This window comes from Quercus robur, chromosome 5 (assembly GCF_932294415.1).
Source record: "Quercus robur chromosome 5, dhQueRobu3.1, whole genome shotgun sequence".
NCBI lineage: Eukaryota > Viridiplantae > Streptophyta > Magnoliopsida > Fagales > Fagaceae > Quercus > Quercus robur.
Window position 1 is genome coordinate 36,675,809 of NC_065538.1, and position 10,436 is coordinate 36,686,244.

Sequence of the window (10,436 nt, forward strand, 5' to 3'; positions counted from 1 at the left end):
AATCCGACCCAAGTTAGAAAATTCGAAAATAAATGCAAAAAAATTCTAAAAATTAAAAAATATCATCTAGGCTTCATTTCAAGAAGAAACGGGTATTGACAGGTCGAAAAATAGAGAAAAAAAAAATTTTTTTCCTTCCTATCCGTTCGAACCCGACCCAAGTTAGAAAATTCGAAAATAAATGCTAAAAAAATTCTAAAAATTAAAAAACATCATCCAGGCTTCATTTCAGGATGAAACGGGTCAAGACAGGCCGAAAAATAGAGAAGAAAAAAAATTTCCTTCCTATCCGTTCGAACCCGACCCGAGTTAGAAAATTCGAAAATAAATGCAAAAAAATTCTAAAAATTAAAAAACATCATACAGGCTTCATTTCAAGACGAAATGGGTCAGGACAGGCCGAAAAATAAAGCAGAAAAAAAATTTCCTTCATATCCCTTCGAACCCGACCCGAGTTAGAAAATTCGAAAATAAACGCAAAAAAATTCTAAAAATTAAAAAACATCATCCAGACTTCATTTCAAGATGAAACGGGTCAAGACAGGCCGAAAAATAGAAAAGAAAAAAAATTTCCTTCCTATCCGTTCGAACCTGACCCGAGTTAGAAAATTCGAAAATAAATGCAAAAAAATTCTAAAAATTAAAAAACATCATACAGGCTTCATTTGAAGACGAAATGGGTCAGGACAGGCCGAAAAATAAAGAAGAAAAAAAATTTCCTTCATATCCCTTCGAACCCGACCCGAGTTAGAAAATTCGAAAATAAACGCAAAAAAATTCTAAAAATTAAAAAACATCATCCAGGCTTCATTTCAAGACGAAACGGGTCAAGACAGGCCGAAAAATAGAGAACAAAAAAATTTCCTTCCTATCCGTTTGAACCCGACCCGAGTTAGAAAATTCGAAAATAAATGCAAAAAAATTCTAAAAATTAAAAAACGTCATCCAGGCTTCATTTCAAAAAGAAACGGGTATAGACAGGCCGAAAAATAGAGAAGAAAAAAAAATTTCTTCCTATCCGTTCGAACCCGACCCGAGTTAGAAAATTCGAAAATAAATGCAAAAAAATTCTAAAAATTAAAAACCATCATCCAGGCTTCATTTCAAGAAGAAACGGGTATAGACCGGCCGAAAAATAGAGAAGAAAAAAAATTTCCTTCCTATCGGTTCGAATCCGACCCAAGTTAGAAATTTCGAAAATAAATGCAAAAAAATTCTAAAAATTAAAAAACATCATCCAGGCTTCATTTCAAAACGAAACGAGTTAAGACAGGCCGAAAAATAGAGAAGAAAAAAAATTTCCTTCCTATCGGTTCGAATCCGACCCGAGTTAGAAAATTCGAAAATAAATGCAAAAAAATTCTAAAAATTAAAAAACATCATCTAGGCTTCATTTCAAGAAGAAACGGGTATTGACAGGTCGAAAAATAGAGAAAAATTTTTTTTTTTTTCCTTCCTATCCGTTCGAACCCGACCCAAGTTAGAAAATTTGAAAATAAATGCGAAAAAAATTCTAAAAATTAAAAAACATCATCCAAGCTTCATTTCAAGATGAAACGGGTCAAGACAGGCCGAAAAATAGAGAAGAAAAAAAATTTCCTTCCTATCCGTTCGAACCCGACCCGAGTTAGAAAATTCGAAAATAAATGCAAAAAAATTCTAAAAATTAAAAAACATCATACAGGCTTCATTTCAAGACGAAATGGGTCAGGACAGGCCGAAAAATAAAGAAGAAAAAAAATTTCCTTCATATCCCTTCGAACCCGACCCGAGTTAGAAAATTCGAAAATAAACGCAGAAAAAATCTAAAAATTAAAAAACATCATCCAGGCTTCATTTCAAGACGAAACGGGTCAAGACAGGCCGAAAAATAGAGAACAAAAAAATTTCCTTCCTATCCGTTTGAACCCGACCCGAGTTAGAAAATTCGAAAATAAATGCAAAAAAATTCTAAAAATTAAAAAACGTCATCCAGGCTTCATTTCAAAAAGAAACGGGTATAGACAGGCCGAAAAATAGAGAAGAAAAAAAATTTCATTCCTATCCGTTCGAACCCGACCCGAGTTAGAAAATCCGAAAATAAATGCAGAAAAATTCTAAAAATTAAAAAACGTCATCCAGGCTTCATTTCAAAAAGAAACGGGTATAGACAGGCCGAAAAATAGAGAAGAAAAAAAATTTCCTTCCTATCCGTTCGAACCCGACCCGAGTTAGAAAATTCGAAAATAAATGCAAAAAAATTCTAAAAATTAAAAAACATCATACAGGCTTCATTTCAAGACGAAATGGGTCAGGACAGGCCGAAAAATAAAGAAGAAAAAAAATTTCCTTCATATCCCTTCGAACCCGACCCGAGTTAGAAAATTCGAAAATAAACGCAAAAAAATTCTAAAAATTAAAAAACATCATCCAGGCTTCATTTCAAAACGAAACGGATCAAGACAGGCCGAAAAATAGAGAACAAAAAAATTTCCTTCCTATCCGTTCGAACCCGACCCGAGTTAGAAAGTTTGAAAATAAATGCAAAAAAATTCTAAAAATTAAAAAACGTCATCCATGCTTCATTTCAAAAAGAAACGGGTATAGACAGGCCGAAAAATAGAGAAGAAAAAAAATTTCCTTCCTATCCGTTCGAACCCGACCCGAGTTAGAAAATTCGAAAATAAATGCAAAAAAATTCTAGAAATTAAAAAACGTCATCCAGGCTTCATTTCAAAAAGAAACGGGTATAGACAGGCCGAAAAATAGAGAAGAAAAAAAAATTTCTTCCTATCCGTTCGAACCCGACCCGAGTTAGAAAATTCGAAAATAAATGCAAAAAAATTCTAAAAATTAAAAACCATCATCCAGGCTTCATTTCAAGAAGAAACGGGTATAGACAGGCCGAAAAATAGAGAAGAAAAAAAATTTCCTTCCTATCGGTTCGAATCCGACCCAAGTTAGAAAATTCGAAAATAAATGCAAAAAAATTCTAAAAATTAAAAAACATCATCCAGGCTTCATTTCAAGACGAAACGGGTCAAGACAGGCCGAAAAATAGAGAAGAAAAAAAATTTCCTTCCTATCGGTTCGAATCCGACCCAAGTTAGAAAATTCGAAAATAAATGCAAAAAAATTCTAAAAATTAAAAAACATCATCTAGGCTTCATTTCAAGAAGAAACGGGTATTGACAGGTCGAAAAATAGAGAAAAAAAAATTTTTTTCCTTCCTATCCGTTCGAACCCGACCCAAGTTAGAAAATTCGAAAATAAATGCTAAAAAAATTCTAAAAATTAAAAAACATCATCCAGGCTTCATTTCAAGATGAAACGGGTCAAGACAGGCCGAAAAATAGAGAAGAAAAAAAATTTCCTTCCTATCCGTTCGAACCCGACCCGAGTTAGAAAATTCGAAAATAAATGCAAAAAAATTCTAAAAATTAAAAAACATCATACAGGCTTCATTTCAAGACGAAATGGGTCAGGACAGGCCGAAAAATAAAGCAGAAAAAAAATTTCCTTCATATCCCTTCGAACCCGACCCGAGTTAGAAAATTCGAAAATAAACGCAGAAAAAATCTAAAAATTAAAAAACATCATCCAGGCTTCATTTCAAGACGAAACGGGTCAAGACAGGCCGAAAAATAGAGAACAAAAAAATTTCCTTCCTATCCGTTTGAACCCGACCCGAGTTAGAAAATTCGAAAATCAATGCAAAAAAATTCTAAGAATTAAAAAACGTCATCCAGGCTTCATTTCAAAAAGAAACGGATATAGACAGGCCGAAAAATAGAGAAGAAAAAAAATTTCCTTCCTATCCGTTCGAACCCGACCCGAGTTAGAAAATTCGAAAATAAATACAAAAAAATTCTAAAAATTAAAAAACGTCATCCAGGCTTCATTTCAAAAAGAAACGGGTATAGACAGGCCGAAAAATAGAGAAGAAAAAAAATTTCCTTCCTATCCGTTCGAACCCGACCCGAGTTAGAAAATTCGAAAATAAATGCAAAAAAATTATAAAAATTAAAAAACATCATACAGGCTTCATTTCAAGACGAAATGGGTCAGGACAGGCCGAAAAATAAAGAAGAAAAAAAATTTCCTTCATATCCCTTCGAACCCGACCCGAGTTAGAAAATTCGAAAATAAACGCAAAAAAATTCTAAAAATTAAAAAACATCATCCAGGCTTCATTTCAAGATGAAACGGGTCAAGACAGGCCGAAAAATAGAAAAGAAAAAAAATTTCCTTCCTATCCGTTCGAACCCGACCCGAGTTAGAAAATTCGAAAATAAACGCAAAAAAATTCTAAAAATTAAAAAACATCATCCAGGCTTCATTTCAAAACGAAACGGGTCAAGACAGGTCGAAAAATAGAGAACAAAAAAATTTCCTTCCTATCCGTTCGAACCCGACCCGAGTTAGAAAGTTTGAAAATAAATGCAAAAAAATTCTAAAAATTAAAAAACGTCATCCATGCTTCATTTCAAAAAGAAACGGGTATAGACAGGCCGAAAAATAGAGAAGAAAAAAAATTTCCTTCCTATCCGTTCGAACCCGACCCGTGTTAGAAAATTCGAAAATAAATGCAAAAAAATTCTAGAAATTAAAAAACGTCATCCAGGCTTCATTTCAAAAAGAAACGGGTATAGACAGGCCGAAAAATAGAGAAGAAAAAAAAATTTCTTCCTATCCGTTCGAACCCGACCCGAGTTAGAAAATTCGAAAATAAATGCAAAAAAATTCTAAAAATTAAAAACCATCATCCAGGCTTCATTTCAAGAAGAAACGGGTATAGACAGGCCGAAAAATAGAGAAGAAAAAAAATTTCCTTCCTATCGGTTCGAATCCGACCCGAGTTAGAAAATTCGAAAATAAATGCAAAAGAATTCTAAAAATTAAAAAACATCATCTAGGCTTCATTTCAAGAAGAAACGGGTATTGACAGATCGAAAAATAGAGAAAAAAAAAATTTTTCCTTCCTATCCGTTCGAACCCGACCCAAGTTAAAAAATTCGAAAATAAATGCGAAAAAAATTCTAAAAATTAAAAAACATCATTCAGGCTTCATTTCAAGACGAAATGGGTCAGGACAGGCCGAAAAATAAAGAAGAAAAAAAATTTCCTTCATATCCCTTCGAACCCGACCCAAGTTAAAAAATTCGAAAATAAATGCAAAAAAATTCTAAAAATTAAAAAACATCATCCAGGCTTCATTTCAAGACGAAATGGGTCAGGACAGGCCGAAAAATAAAGAAGAAAAAAAATTTCCTTCATATCCCTTCGAACCCGACCCAAGTTAAAAAATTCGAAAATAAATGCAAAAAAATTCTAAAAATTAAAAAACATCATCCAGGCTTCATTTCAAGACGAAACGGGTCAAGACAGGCCGAAAAATAGAGAAGAAAAAAAATTTCCTTCCTATCGGTTCGAATCCGACCCGAGTTAGAAAATTCGAAAATAAATGCAAAAGAATTCTAAAAATTAAAAAACATCATCTAGGCTTCATTTCAAGAAGAAACGGGTATTGACAGATCGAAAAATAGAGAAAAAAAAAATTTTTCCTTCCTATCCGTTCGAACCCGACCCAAGTTAAAAAATTCGAAAATAAATGCGAAAAAAATTCTAAAAATTAAAAAACATCATTCAGGCTTCATTTCAAGATGAAACGGGTCAAGACAGGCCGAAAAATAGAGAAGAAAAAAAATTTCCTTCCTATCCGTTCGAACCCGACCCGAGTTAGAAAATTCGAAAATAAATGCAAAAGAATTCTAAAAATTAAAAAACATTATCTAGGCTTCATTTCAAGAAGAAACGGGTATTGACAGGTCGAAAAATAGAGAAAAAAAAAATTTTCCTTCCTATCCGTTCGAACCCGACCCAAGTTAGAAAATTCGAAAATAAATGCGAAAAAAATTCTAAAAATTAAAAAACATCATCCAGGCTTCATTTAAAGATGAAATGGGTCAAGACAGGCCGAAAAATAGAGAAGAAAAAAAATTTCCTTCCTATCCGTTCGAACCCGACCCGAGTTAGAAAATTCGAAAATAAATGCAAAAAAATTCTAAAAATTAAAAAACATCATACAGGCTTCATTTCAAGACGAAATGGGTCAGGACAGGCCGAAAAATAAAGAAGAAAAAAAATTTCCTTCATATCCCTTCGAACCCGACCCGAGTTAGAAAATTCGAAAATAAACGCAAAAAAATTCTAAAAATTAAAAAACATCATCCAGGCTTCATTTCAAGACGAAACGGGTCAACACAGGCCGAAAAATAGAGAACAAAAAAATTTCCTTCCTATCCGTTTGAACCCGACCCGAGTTAGAAAATTCGAAAATAAATGCAAAAAAATTCTAAAAATTAAAAAACGTCATCCAGGCTTCATTTCAGAAAGAAACGGGTATAGACAGGCCGAAAAATAGAGAAGAAAAAAAATTTCCTTCCTATCCGTTCGAACCCGACCCGAGTTAGAAAATTCGAAAATAAATGCAGAAAAATTCTAAAAATTAAAAAACGTCATCCAGGCTTCATTTCAAAAGGAAACGGGTATAGACAGGCCGAAAAATAGAGAAAAAAAAAATTTCCTTCCTATCCGTTCGAACCCGACCCAAGTTAGAAAATTCGAAAATAAATGCGAAAAAAATTCTAAAAATTAAAAAACATCATCCAGGCTTCATTTCAAGATGAAACGGGTCAAGACAGGCCGAAAAATAGAGAAGAAAAAAAATTTCCTTCCTATCCATTCGAACCCGACCCGAGTTAGAAAATTCGAAAATAAATGCAAAAAAATTCTAAAAATTAAAAAACATCATACAGGCTTCATTTCAAGACGAAATGGGTCAGGACAGGCCGAAAAATAAAGAAGAAAAAAAATTTCCTTCATATCCCTTCGAACCCGACCCAAGTTAGAAAATTCGAAAATAAACGCAAAAAAATTCTAAAAATTAAAAAACATCATCCAGGCTTCATTTCAAGACGAAACGGGTCAAGACAGGCCGAAAAATAGAGAACAAAAAAATTTCCTTCCTATCCGTTTGAACCCGACCCGAGTTAGAAAATTCGAAAATAAATGCAAAAAAATTCTACAAATTAAAAAACGTCATCCAGGCTTCATTTCAGAAAGAAACGGGTATAGACAGGCCGAAAAATAGAGAAGAAAAAAAATTTCCTTCCTATCCGTTCGAACCCGACCCGAGTTAGAAAATTCGAAAATAAATGCAGAAAAATTCTAAAAAATAAAAAACGTCATCCAGGCTTCATTTCAAAAAGAAACGGGTATAGATAGGCCGAAAAATAGAGAAGAAAAAAAATTTCCTTCCTATCCGTTCGAACCCGACCCGAGTTAGAAAATTCGAAAATAAATGCAAAAAAATTCTAAAAATTAAAAAACATCATACAGGCTTCATTTCAAGACGAAATGGGTCAGGACAGGCCGAAAAATAAAGAAGAAAAAAAATTTCCTTCATATCCCTTCGAACCCGACCCAAGTTAGAAAATTCGAAAATAAATGCAAAAAAATTCTTAAAATTAAAAAACATCATCCAGGCTTCATTTCAAGATGAAACGGGTCAAGACAGGCCGAAAAATAGAAAAGAAAAAAAATTTCCTTCCTATCTGTTCGAACCCGACCCGAGTTAGAAAAGTCAAAAATAAATGCAAAAAAATTCTAAAAATTAAAAAACATCATCCAGGCTTCATTTCAAGAAGAAACGGGTATAGACAGGCCGAAAAATAGATAAGAAAAAAAATTTCCTTCCTATCGGTTTGAATCCGACCCAAGTTAGAAAATTTGAAAATAAATGCAAAAAAATTCTAAAAATTAAAAAACACCATCCAGGCTTCATTTCAAGACGAAACGGGTCAAGACAGGCCGAAAAATAGAGAAGAAAAAAAATTTCCTTCCTATCGGTTCAAATCCGACCCTAGTTAGAAAATTCGAAAATAAATGCAAAAAAATTCTAAAAATTAAAAAACATCATCTAGGCTTCATTTCAAGATGAAACGGGTCAAGACAGGCCGAAAAATGGAGAAGAAAAAAAATTTCCTTCCTATCCGTTCGAACCCGGTCCGAGTTAGAAAATTCGAAAATAAATGCAAAAAAATTCTAAAAATTAAAAAACATCATCCAGGCTTCATTTCAAGACGAAACGGGTCAAGACAGGCCGAAAAATAGAGAACAAAAAAATTTCCTTCCTATCCGTTTGAACCCGACCCGAGTTAGAAAATTCGAAAATCAATGCAAAAAAATTCTAAAAATTAAAAAACGTCATCCAGGCTTCATTTCAAAAAGAAACGGATATAGACAGGCCGAAAAATAGAGAAGAAAAAAAATTTCCTTCCTATCCGTTCGAACCCGACCCGAGTTAGAAAATTCGAAAATAAATACAAAAAAATTCTAAAAATTAAAAAACGTAATCCAGGCTTCATTTCAAAAAGAAACGGGTATAGACAGGCCGAAAAATAGAGAAGAAAAAAAATTTCCTTCCTATCCGTTCGAAACCGACCCGAGTTAGAAAATTCGAAAATAAATGCAAAAAAATTATAAAAATTAAAAAACATCATACAGGCTTCATTTCAAGACGAAATGGGTCAGGACAGGCCGAAAAATAAAGAAGAAAAAAAATTTCCTTCATATCCCTTCGAACCCGACCCGAGTTAGAAAATTCGAAAATAAACGCAAAAAAATTCTAAAAATTAAAAAACATCATCCAGGCTTCATTTCAAGATGAAACGGGTCAAGACAGGCCGAAAAATAGAACAGAAAAAAAATTTCCTTCCTATCCGTTCGAACCCGACCCGAGTTAGAAAATTCGAAAATAAATGCAAAAAAATTCTAAAAATTAAAAAACATCATACAGGCTTCATTTGAAGACGAAATGGGTCAGGACAGGCCGAAAAATAAAGAAGAAAAAAAATTTCCTTCATATCCCTTCGAACCCGACCCGAGTTAGAAAATTCGAAAATAAATGCAAAAAAATTCTAAAAATTAAAAAACATCATCCAGGCTTCATTTCAAGACGAAACGGGTCAAGACAGGCCGAAAAATAGAGAACAAAAAAATTTCCTTCCTATCCGTTTGAACCCGACCCGAGTTAGAAAATTCGAAAATAAATGCAAAAAAATTCTAAAAATTAAAAAACGTCATCCAGGCTTCATTTCAAAAAGAAACGGGTATAGACAGGCCGAAAAATAGAGAAGAAAAAAAAATTTCTTCCTATCCGTTCGAACCCGACCCGAGTTAGAAAATTCGAAAATAAATGCAAAAAAATTCTAAAAATTAAAAACCATCATCCAGGCTTCATTTCAAGAAGAAACGGGTATAGACAGGCCGAAAAATAGAGAAGAAAAAAAATTTCCTTCCTATCCGTTCGAACCCGACCCGAGTTAGAAAATTCGAAAATAAATACAAAAAAATTCTAAAAATTAAAAAACGTAATCCAGGCTTCATTTCAAAAAGAAACGGGTATAGACAGGCCGAAAAATAGAGAAGAAAAAAAATTTCCTTCCTATCCGTTCGAACCCGACCCGAGTTAGAAAATTCGAAAATAAATGCAAAAAAATTATAAAAATTAAAAAACATCATACAGGCTTCATTTCAAGACGAAATGGGTCAGGACAGGCCGAAAAATAAAGAAGAAAAAAAATTTCCTTCATATCCCTTCGAACCCGACCCGAGTTAGAAAATTCGAAAATAAACGCAAAAAAATTCTAAAAATTAAAAAACATCATCCAGGCTTCATTTCAAGATGAAATGGGTCAAGACAGGCCGAAAAATAGAAAAGAAAAAAAATTTCCTTCCTATCCGTTCGAACCCGACCCGAGTTAGAAAATTCGAAAATAAATGCAAAAAAATTCTAAAAATTAAAAAACATCATACAGGCTTCATTTGAAGACGAAATGGGTCAGGACAGGCCGAAAAATAAAGAAGAAAAAAAATTTCATTCATATCCCTTCGAACCCGACCCGAGTTAGAAAATTCGAAAATAAACGTAAAAAAATTCTAAAAATTAAAAAACATCATCCAGGCTTCATTTCAAGACGAAACGGGTCAAGACAGGCCGAAAAATAGAGAACAAAAAAATTTACTTCCTATCCGTTTGAACCCGACCCGAGTTAGAAAATTCGAAAATAAATGCAAAAAAATTCTAAAAATTAAAAAACGTCATCCAGGCTTCATTTAAAAAAGAAACGGGTATAGACAGGCCGAAAAATAGAGAAGAAAAAAAAATTTCTTCCTATCCGTTCGAACCCGACCCGAGTTAGAAAATTCGAAAATAAATGCAAAAAAATTCTAAAAATTAAAAACCATCATCCAGGCTTCATTTCAAGAAGAAACGGGTATAGACAGGCCGAAAAATAGAGAAGAAAAAAAATTTCCTTCCAATCGGTTCGAATCCGACCCAAGTTAGAAATTTCGAAAATAAATGCAAAAAAATTATAAAAATTAAAAAACAT